This window comes from Fistularia commersonii, chromosome 19 (genome assembly GCF_037954325.1).
Source record: "Fistularia commersonii isolate RoL2024-O1a breed Wild chromosome 19, RoL_Fcom_v1.0, whole genome shotgun sequence".
In the NCBI taxonomy this organism is placed as follows: Eukaryota; Metazoa; Chordata; class Actinopteri; order Syngnathiformes; family Fistulariidae; genus Fistularia; species Fistularia commersonii.
This window is the reverse complement of record NC_141302.1, coordinates 11,040,432-11,052,161: the sequence shown is the minus strand read 5'-3', so window position 1 is coordinate 11,052,161 and position 11,730 is coordinate 11,040,432.

Below are 11,730 nucleotides of genomic sequence, written 5' to 3'. Positions count from 1 at the left end.
TGTGTGTGTGTGCCGGAGAGACGGACAACACCCAGAGAGAAGTGTGGTGGACATCCGCTGCGATGCGTTCGCCTCTCCCAACCAGAGAGCCGTTTGGATTGACGAAAAGTAGTCCCCCTAAACTATTGACTATTCTCCAGAATTTTCTTCTCCATCGCAATGAATTTTATTTGACAAATGGCCTAGTCAGCTGGCTTTTTAACCACCAAGTCCATCCAAAAGACTTTTGCGGGGAACCAGCACGTAAAAACCTACATTTTCAACCCTCCCCGGGTGTTCTTCAACAATGAATTCCGTTGGAATCATATCCCCGAGGATAAACCTAGACTTGATCAGGCACGTAATATTGATTTTACTCTCTTAATCTGCTATCTATCAAAATCCAATAAATTAAGGACTACTTGCCAGTGTGTCAGCGGAGGGATTCGTCAACTGTGCATCTCTGTGCTGAGGCAGGCTGTCCAGACTTGTACTGATGTATGCATGGTGGAGAAAAGGGCAGGAGAGTGGGGCACAATTGCATGAAGGGTGAGTGTGTGTGTCCACGATGGACGTGCGTGACTTTGTGCACCAACCCACTCATATGAACCTCCATCGGTGTAGTTTTATTTTATTTCAACTGTTTGGGAGAGAGTTGTGTCGTCGTGTGCGCATTTTTTGTAGCTGTACAGGTGGATGTGTGTGTGTGTGTGTGTGTGTGTATGTGTGCGCCCGCCCGCGTTGTGTGTGTGTGTGTGTGTGTGTGTGTGTGTGTGTGTGTGTGTGTGTGTGTGTGTGTGTGTGTGTGTGTGTGTGTGTGTGTGTGAGCAGAATAAGAAACGTTTCACTGGTTTCACACACCTGATGCTGGCAATGACCACAAGCCCCATGCCTTGCGCTCACGCAGACAGACGCACACAAGCGCACACACACACACACACACGAACACACGCTGCCTTTACCTTCACAAGTGACTGCTGACTAGTAGCAGACCCAGAGAGCTTTCTCTTTACTTTCCCTGTGGCATCATCACCTCCTCTGATTCCCAGCTCCTCTTTATTCCCACCATTCCCAGCTTGCTATGTATATTCTCCTCCTTCTGCCTGAGCCTCCTCCATTTCTATTATTCATGTAATTTCCCTGACTCCCCTCACCTCTCCTCCTCCAGTAATTTCTCCCCATCGCTCCATCCACCTCCTTTAATATCCGCCCTAATTTTCCTCTTCTCTTCTCTTCTCTTCTCTTCTCTTCTCTTCTCTTCTCTTCTCTTCTCTTCTCCTTCCCTCTATCCTTCCCCCCTTGCCTTTCACTTCCCCCTCCTTTCCTCTCCCCCCACTCCCCTCCTCCACTCTCCTCTCTTCTCCCCCCTTTCCTCTCCTCTCTTCTTCATTTTCTTTCTCGTCTCCTCTCTCATCTCCTCTGTCTGTGCTTGATTTTTTTTTGTCTCTCCTTCCTCCTCCACTTCTCCCCCTACCTCCCTCCTATCCCCTAAAGCCTATTTCCTTTTCCCTTTCCTTCCCTCTCCCCTCACTCCCTCCCCGAGCCCCCCTCACCCCACTTCCTCAATGATGACTCTTCCTCCTTCCTCATCTTCATCTCCATCCTCACCCCTCCTCCTGTGCATGTGTGTGTCTCTCAGTCTCTTCTTTTCTGTCTTGCGGTCTCTGTCACGTCGCCTTCAATTTCAGCTGCGTGTGTGTGTGCGTGCATGCATGCATGTGTGTGGGTGTGTGTGTGTGTGTGTACGTGCAAATTCTTGGCTTCCCCTCCCCCCACCCTCCCCCTACAGTGACACAGTGTGGCAGTTTCGCTCTGCTCACCTCCAGCCTCCTCCCCTCCCTCTTCCTCTTCCTCCTTGACTCTCCTCCACCTCTTCTCCTCTCATTAGTCAGTGTCCGTGAAACTCACCATTCCACCGTCTCTCCTCTCACTCCAGTCTTCCAGTCCTTAACACATCCCCACTAATGAACAACTGCTACATCACTCTCCCTCCTCTCTCTCACTCTCCTCTCCTCTCCTCTCCTCTCCTCTCCTCTCCTCTCCTCTCCTCTCCTCTCCTCTCCTCTCCTCTTCAGCTTCCTATCCTTCCTCTCCTTACTCAGCTTCTCTGTGAGCTTTCATAAGAGACTGTCCCTTCAGCTCACTCTTCACTCCTCAGCCCTCCATCGCTCTGCTCACTTGTCGAGATTTTGTTTGGTCCTCCTCTCCTCTTCGTCTCCTTATTGCCTTCTCCACATGACTCTCCCTCTTTCCCTTGTGCATCGCCTAGACTCCCATCCCTCCCCTTCTTAGGGCTCTCTGTTTGGCTGATATCTCAGGGGATGTATGATATGACCAGATGTGATGGAATTAACTCCTCCTGGATCTTCACCCGTGGTGCATCCCGCACACATGCACGCACGCACACACGCACACACACACACACACACACACACACACACACACACCCAGTATGACTCATTATCAACCCCAATCTTTGGGCTCTTAAATCGAGGACAGTATCTCTGAAGTGTCTTGGGTCTGTCCAGCCTCACTTGCTAACCATCTAACTAACTCCCCTGGTATTTGCCCAGTTAGGAATAAAATAAGGTTCCCTTTTAATGGTTTATGGTCTCAAGTTTAAGAATTTTTTTTTTCTTCAAAAATAGCTGTAATGATGTTTTTCCTCAAGTGGCTTGACTCACCACCCATATTCCGTAAGAAACTGAAGACAATGAGATTTTTTTTTACTTTTTTGTGTAAAGTCAGTTTCAGTTTCTGTCAAAACATCATAGACTGCCTAAAAATGCCTACATTATGAAATAACACTTCCAGGTTACAATAAATGTAATTAGGAAGCAAAGATGAATTAATAAATACTGATACAGATTTATTATGTCCTGATCTAGTGGATAAATTGTATAGAATAGTAAGTAAACCTCACAGACAGGTACCTTAAAGGAAAAGCACGCCAAAAGTCATTACCTTCGTTCTCACCAGCGTGCATGGAGAAGGTCACATGAAATATCTTTGAAGATTCTCAGTAATCCTGGTCTTGGCATTGAAGCTGCTTGCTAGATATTGCAGTGGCTCAGTGAGAACGTATCATTGGTGCATGAAGTGCACCTGAGAAGCTACAGTGGACATTTCTGTCATAAACATGTTTTTAATGGGGTGTGTTGTGTTCTGGTGGTAGTTGAACAAAGTCTAGGTGGGTCTCCAGGTCCGTGGGTGTCTAAGGATCTTGGGTGTCCAAACTATCCAAAACGATTTCTTATTTTGTGTCCCACTGCTTCAACCGTTAGCCCAACAAACTTCACTCAACCCCAATCAGTGCCGTCAACATCCTCAATACAAATATACTGAAAACGCCAGTCATTTATAACTGAAAAAGTCCACTGAATGAGATAAGAAAAGGTATTACAGGAACTGAACAAGTCCAGTTGCTACGACGGGACTCTACAACAAAGGTCATGTGAATTTTTTCTCCCTGTACCCTCAGAGTTTCGACAGTGAAACAGCTCTGTGGCCTCCTCTGAAAATCTGAAAGGAACAATGAAAGCCCATTCAACTGCTATAAAAAAAAATACACTAACTGCTTCCATACCACTTGTCTTGATTGCTTCAATATGTGGAGTGAACCTGATATCGTTTGTACCATGTTTATGACAGAGGTGTCCACTGTAGCTCCTTCACCGAAGCTTCATCCACTTAAAACAGTAAGTTATTACTGGGCCACTGCATGATCTACAATGACACAGGAGCAACCACATGATCTCTTCAGGTGAGATTATTCTTTTCTCTTGCTGCAGATGGTAGTGTGTGTGGGTTTTGGCCTCCACAGTAGCAGGGCCTGGTCCAACACATGTCCACACCGTGCAGGATACCATACCTGAGCTGATATGTTTGTAAGATTATCCAGCAAGAGCATATGTATTTGAGGAAGTCTGGAGTGGCAGAAAAGTATGTTGGAGTGGCACGGGACAAGTATGAGAGCTGTGAGACGGCAGTGAGGTGTGCTGTAGGTGTGACAAAGAAGTTCAAGGTTTAGGTGGGGCTCCATCAGGGATCAGCTCTGAGTCCCTTCTTGTTCACTATGGATGATGGACAGGCTGACAGAAGAGGTTCAACAGGAACCTCCATGTAGTGTGATATTTGCAGATGACATGATCTGTAGTGAGAGCAGGTGGAGGAAAATCTGGAGAGGTGGAGGTATGCTCTGGAAAGGAAAGGAATGAAGGTTAGTAGCAGCAAGACCCATGTGGGAACCCAAGTGGAAGCATGCGGCGTCAGAGTGGAGATGACGCAGGTGGAGGATTTTAAGTATTGAGTGTCATTGGTCCAGCGCAATGGAGAGAGTGGAAAAGAGGTGAGGAAATGTGTGCAAGCAGGTTGGAGCAGGTGGATAAAAGTGTCAGGGGTAATGTGTGAAAGAACACTTGTACATGACAGTGGGGAGACCAGCGATAATGGTGGTTTAGAGACAGTGGCAACAAGGAAAAGACAGGAGGCAGAGCTGAAGGCATCAGGGATGAAGATGTTGAAGTTCTCTTTGTGAGTGACAAGAATGGATAGGATCAGGAATGAGTCCATCAGAGGGACAGGCATTTTGGAGATAAAGTCAGACCGAGATGGTTTGGACATGGACAGAGGAGGGAGAGTGAGAATGTGGGAAGAAGGATGCTGAGGTTGGAATTGGCTAGCAGGAGGACTACAGAAAGACTGAAGAGAAGATTCATGGATGTAATGAAAAGGACAAGAAGTTAGTTGGTGTGAGAGGAGAGGATACTGAGAATAGGATTGTATGGAGGAAGTTGACTGACCATGGTGACCCCTGAAGGGAGCAGCCAAAAGAAAAAGAAGTCGGACTATCCAGCACGTTAGCTTAGAAAGCTACGGCAAGAGGATAAACAGATCAACAAACGGACCCCATTCCACAAACATACACACATGCAGCTTAATCATGATTTGGTTTCCCAGACAAAGGGATCCTCTTCTTGATATCCTGTTCAATAATAAGCATATCAGCTGATTCCTGTGCACTGCAAGATATATATATATGTGTGGTTTCTTCTTGTGAGGGTTGCGGAGAAATTGGATGGGGTAATTAATATTCAATCAATAATGGACTCTGTAGGTAGTTCTCCACAGGAAATATACGTTTCTTCGAGAAAGGTTTAGCACATGTAGCTCCCCACTAAGATTTGCCTACTCCTCCCATTTTCAGGGAGTTATAAAGAGGACACGTCCATGTGACACGTCACCCCTTGATCCTCGTAGACCGGCAAGTTTGGCTAATGCCAAAACGCTAGGATGAAGTCACACAGACCAAAGCTTGGTTGCTGAAACCACCCAACCCAATTTTCTGTTTTGAGTCCCTGGCAAGAAACCACATAGAGGCTGAGCAGGAGAAACCACACTCCCGCTTTAACATGAAATTTATTTACTCTACTGCCGCCGTTACCAACGGAGGGGCTCCTTCTTCTGCAGCAGTTTCTCTTCACTGCGACGAGTGTAGCGATGTGGGTTTGTCGACGGAAGAAGTCTCACAGCCGCCGTCTGAACACCGTGGTTGTATCCGCAGCCTTGTTCTGTCCCCAAGAGTTTCCATCAGTTGAACATGTCAGTCTGAGTTCCCAGTACCAGCTCAGGGCTTGAGAAGAGGGGACATAGTGTTGGATGTGCCACAGCCGGTTATCCCTGGCTGTTGTGTGTGTGTGTGTGTGTGTGTGTGTGTGTGTGTGTGTGTATGTGTGTGTGTGTGTGTGTGTGTGTGTGCGTGCACACCTGCGTTCTTGGCTATAACACTCTTGGCATGGGTATTTAGCTTGTCTGGACTCAACCTCTGCCCCCTGAAAGATTAGGCAAGAGTGCCATCCATTCAAGTAAAAAGGTTCTAGATGGGTGGGATTTGGGCCCCCGCTACTTCATGGAAGTGGAAGATTAATTAAGTGGTGGCAGAGTTGTGGCGCTTAATCTGCAGCTGGTTAAATCACTTTCAATGGACCGTGTCAGATATAAATTGGGCTCCACCTAGAGGCAGCCACATGGGTCCAGTAGAGAGCAAATCATGTAAAAAGATTTAATAAAAGTCACAATTTAAAAAAAACAACAAGTCCCTTTACCAAGGGTTTCCCATGTGCGGTATACTGAGGTATGGCCGGATGAGGACCATTTTACAAGGCATAGATACAGGGGAGCTACAGGACTCTCCTGTGGAACGCCAATGGACAAGCGATTTTTCAGCAGAATATTAACTATTGCATTGTATTTTACATGGATGTGAAAACTTTAACTGACTGACAATCAAACAAGGAACAACTCACCATTGAAGTCAACGAATCAAAAGATGAAGATAATATTATGGATGCCAGTCTGAAGTTACGTCACACACAGTGAGCCAATCACTTCCAGTTCCAGTCACAGATATTGAAAGACGACTACAAGAGACGGATGGCAGACAGTTTCAGGCCAAATATCCATCAATTCCATTTCAACAGGGTCTCAATAGCGGATGTTGAATCTGTGTTGTAGGGCTGCCAGAGCTCAGGGAGGAGGCCTCATCTTCCTCCTGTACCACCCAGCCATCCGCTGTTTGTTCCCTTTGTTACCCTCACACCGCATCTATCTATCTATCTATCTATCTATCTATCTATCTATCTATCTGTCTATCTGTCTATCTGTCTATCTGTCTATCTGTCTATCTGTCTGTCTGTCTGTCTGTCTGTCTGTCTGTCTGTCTGTCTGTCTGTCTGTCTGTCTGTCTGTCTGTCTGTCTGTCTTCAGAGAGAACTCTACACACATACGCAGCACTACAGAGCTGAGAAAGGGATTTGTGTGTGTGAGTGTGTGTGTGGGTGGATGTGGTAGTGGTGGGGGAGCGGCCTGCGTTGCATTATTCAGTCCTGCAAGCGCACACATGCACACATGCACACACACACACACACACACACACACACACACACAAACACACACACTCAGAATGGCCACAAAATCCTGGACATAACAAATAGTGAGAGAGTCAGCAGCAGAGGGTGACTTTAGTTAACTCATATTTCATTTCTTATTTCTTATACATGTGGTATATTCTGTATGCAAAGAGAGACTTGCACAATAAGCATTAGGCCTCTCTATCAGCTCTGGAGCTCTGCTGCGCCCCCTGCTGGCACATGAAGACATAGTTTCTCTGCTCATGGCCCAGAGACAGATTCCCTGAAGACAAAAGACTGTAGGCGTGGCTTAGAGACAGTGCCATCTGTGTGCTGGGGAGGGTTGTGTGTGTGTGTGTGTGTGTGTGTGTGTGTGTGTGTGTGTGTGTGTGTGTGTGTCAGAGAGTCAGAACCCTGTATACAAGGCCTTTATTTGCGTTATGGAAAATGAGTAGGCCTGTGTGATCATCCCATAGCCCCCCAAACCAGGAACTCACTGCCATTCCATGATCTACAAACTCATATTTAACCTCTTTTTTCACAGAGGTTGACTTTACTTTCTTGTCTTCCAGGGCCTCATAAAACCCACCACTGAATATGTAAAATAAATCAGGCATTTTATCCCCTTTCCTTTTTGTAACTTAGCTGCTTTAAAGACCCGTCTGCAAAAACAATAGAAACCACAGGTGCAGTTTGCATTGGTTTTGCCTCACAGGGGGGCTCGCTAGACCCCCCTAGTGTCCACAGGCCAGACCTGTGTACTAACCCAGAGTAACTCAGTTAAAAAAAAACGAGTCAAGAAAATGACCCCAACAAATAAAACAGTTCAAAATAAATGTTTGTTTTTTTTAATTACATCTTTAAAAATATGTATAACATATATTAAAACCTATAAAAAGTATCTCTATCTTTGGAACCTAATATGTATTACAACATTGTTCTCATTGTATTAAACTGTGCCCATGATTGCAGCTCTGTAATATGGCAGCAATCTAGAATGTATGAAGATGGCAGGTTTTAATATCACCGGTTCTCAATGGCCCCTGACATGAAGGTTAAAAGAGACTGAGCTTTTATTTGATGATAATCAAATCTGAAGGACATTATTGAGACAAAATTTAAACAATTGAACTTGTAAATTTTACTATTTGATTTTTATGACATTTCAATCAAGGGTTCTTTTACAGCGCATGAACGGAGAAAAGTAGAAGCGCCTTACTTGAAATATTACAGAAGAGTTACATGTGGGTTTCTGTAGCCAGTGTGACCTTAATATACTTATCTCTTGGTTTCCTAGGTAACCAACCGGTACTCCCTTTGATTTAGTTGTCCTATTCAGGAACATTTTTATATTTCTATCACACACTATGAAAGAATACCAAAGCCATGTGTAGACAGTCTTATGTAGACAATACAAATACTTACAATAATATTTTTAGAGTAAAATCAGGTATACTAATAAATGTAATCCTTCATATTTTACTGTCAATTTCTTTTTACATTCGGTGTCTGTTCACGACCAATGTTGTTACTGCTTATTTTAATTCTACATTCCACGATGCAACAAGAACTGCAGATAAGAGAGAAGGGAGTAATATTGAAATAAAGGCCAACATTTTAGAATACTATTATATCTTCACCTGTTCTGTAATTGATTATAGGTTAGATAATGCGTGTGTGGGTGTGGGTGTGGGGGGGACTTGCCCTCTGCATGAAATGAGTAATGTTATGTCCCGTGTCGCCATCTAGCGGTGAATATTGCAAACTGCATCTCCCATCGAAATCCAATATCAACTTCTCTAAGTAAATTTAACTTTATTTATCCGAAATGTGTTCGTTCCTGGTCTGCGACTAAGTTTATTGTTTAAAAGGGGCAATCCGACTTTGAATATCATCAAACTCTTCATGTACCGTGACAGAAGACTGATAAATAAATATGATACACACTCTCCTTTCAAGGGCAAACTTCCACCTTTCTAGATATTCCCCCACCTGCTCCCTCCTCTCACAACAGATCCCAATGTCATCTGACAAACATTACAGTTTATGGAGATTCCTCTCTAACCTCATCTGTCAGCTTGTCCAACGTCCACCTTGAACTGCTCTTTCACACTGATATTACAACGCACAACTGTTTCACAGCTCTCATACATGTCCCGCACAAGTCTAACATATTTCTCTGCCATTCCAGACTTCCTCATACAACCACAGTTCCTCTCTCGGCACCCTGTCATTTACTTTTTCGAGATCTGCAAAGGCAAAGAGGAGCGCCCGCTTCTTAAAACAAATCCTGGCGCTGTAGTACCCTCTCTTGGCATAAAATCATACTGTTGTTCTTACACTGTTTTTTACAAATCCAGTCCACTTAATCCTAAGCGACAACATAGAAATCTCCTAAAATATCATCTAATGTGCACCATTTTCAATTTTTGATCCATAATCAAGTCAAACAATGTAAAGTGTATCTAACGTAAAACATTTCCTTTATTGACGTCTTCCAGCTGCCCAAATGGGACTGCTTGTAACTGCCTCCTGCAGTGTAACAGTCAAGTAACCACCCTGTTTATTTTTAACTAATTATACAATGCTTGTGGTTCAGTACACCTGGGATGTACTTCAAGAGGAAACAATGAAAATGATCATCCAAGAGTATTCATTAATTCTGTGTGGCATGTTACAGTACTAAACTGTAAATGAAATCTGAATTGTAAAAGGGACAATGTAATCATTTATTCTTTTCAGTCAATGCAGACGATAGAACACCGGGGTTAACAGAGGTCCATTTGGAAATGCAAAGAAACCTTCTGCACCCTCTTCCGCTCTGTAGGTCACAATAGTGACTCTCAGATTCACTTGCATGTAACATGCCTACATCTAACTCAAAATGTATATTGCATGTTGTCTCAATATTTAACTAGTTAAACATTAAACTCTACCTCGGGTTGGAAGTCACATGTTTCTTCTGTTGAACATGGCTCAGGTTCTGCCAGTTGGCATTCAGTGGATGATGTCATCCAGAGGCTGATCCTGGAGCTGCTCCAGACAATGAACAATGAAACAACTGTATGGAGTCTTGACTGAAATCCTGCAAATAATATATATATATATATTTTTTTATGCTGATCTTGATTGTGTGCTTTTCTTTGAGCTGAAATGAAATTGTGCATGGGGGCGTCTTTCATTCTGATGTGTGACAGAAGCAGGAAAAAAAAAAAAAACAACACACTAGACAAATGTAAATACTCGCCAGTTAATGAGGGCACACAAGCTAATGGATCCATTTTGTGGCTTTGACTTCAGGCTTCCTGCGGTTTTCCTGCGATGATGGGTCTGAATGTCCGTTGGAAAAAGGGACGGTTATCTCAAATAGTTTTCTATTGGTAGAGTCACTGGAATGTAGTCACATCATGGCTGAAATATCAGCTCTTGTGCTGTAGCCATGAATGTGCAATGATAGATCATTTTGTTTGCTCAAATTTGTGCACGTTGGCCACCACATGTGCTCACAGTGTATGGTAGTTGCATAGCATTGCAGTCATCTTCCAATATGTTAAGATAAGATAAGATAAGATAAGATAAGATAAGATAAGATAAGATAAGATAAGATAAGATAAGATAAGATAAGATAAGATAAGATAAACTTTATGGATCCTCATAGGGCAAATTCTTTTGTCACAGAAGTGTTACAGTTATAGTGTCAATAAATTTGAATATAAATATAAATAGAGAGACAATTAGAATATAGCAAGATACATACAAATAAAAAGACAGCAGAGAGAACAACAACAATGACATTGAGGATAAGAATGGGCAACAGAGTGGGAAAAAAAAGACAATAAAGGTGAAAAAAAACAACCAAAACGACAACAACAGGGATAGGAACATAAACAGTGACAATAGCAATGACAAAAAATAAATAAAAATAAGCAGGATATGAATGGGCTGAGACTAACATGGATAAAATAGACAACAGAGTTGGGGCATGACACGTGTGTATGGGTGAGGTTGTGAATTACATGATAACATTATGATAATGTTTCAACGATGTTATTGTAGTGAATACAACTTAAATATCAAAGTACACGGACAAAGTATGATGCACTGATTGACAATTTTTCTGTTAAATTAGGAACTCCTGGAAAATATGGATGTCTTTGTAATTATGGACCTCATTATCGAGACACACATCGAGACATTGTAATTATTTTTTTACATAAAGATAACCATTTACTCATTTACAGTTATTTTCATGTAGTTATTATTTTGACTGTGTACGCTTTGGATATGACGAATATTGCAAAAAAAGGTTCTCTTTTTCTACCTTCACTTTTTCTAAACATCCTGAAGATTTTTCCTGTAGTGTGATGTACTTATGGTAACTTGGATTACAGTTACTTTAAGAAGAAAGTTCATTTACACTCTGTTAGTTTGTGCTATAGCTGATAACCTGTACATTTCAGACACTGGGACTGAAGACATCCCTTTAACTGGACATGGTTTGATGTTGTGTTTTTGTGTTTTGGAAATGCATCATCTATTTGAGGCCTGACACGCACCCACTATCGGATGTTTTTATTTCAAAAGTGACAGGAACTTATCTGATCTGCCGATGTTTTTTTCATGCAACTCTGCTACCATTCCTAAACAGTGCACAGTGGGCTTAAGCATGCAAATGATGACTGAGAGAGAGTCAAATGCCCAACAACAGTGCAATTCTTGACCATCAACACTTCCATCGTCACTTTCCAAACAAGGAAACCGTATTCGCGCGAAAGCAGAGGTGCATTCACTTGCAGTTGGAATTATCGGCTTTACTATTTCACTGTTTTTGGGGCTTCGGTAC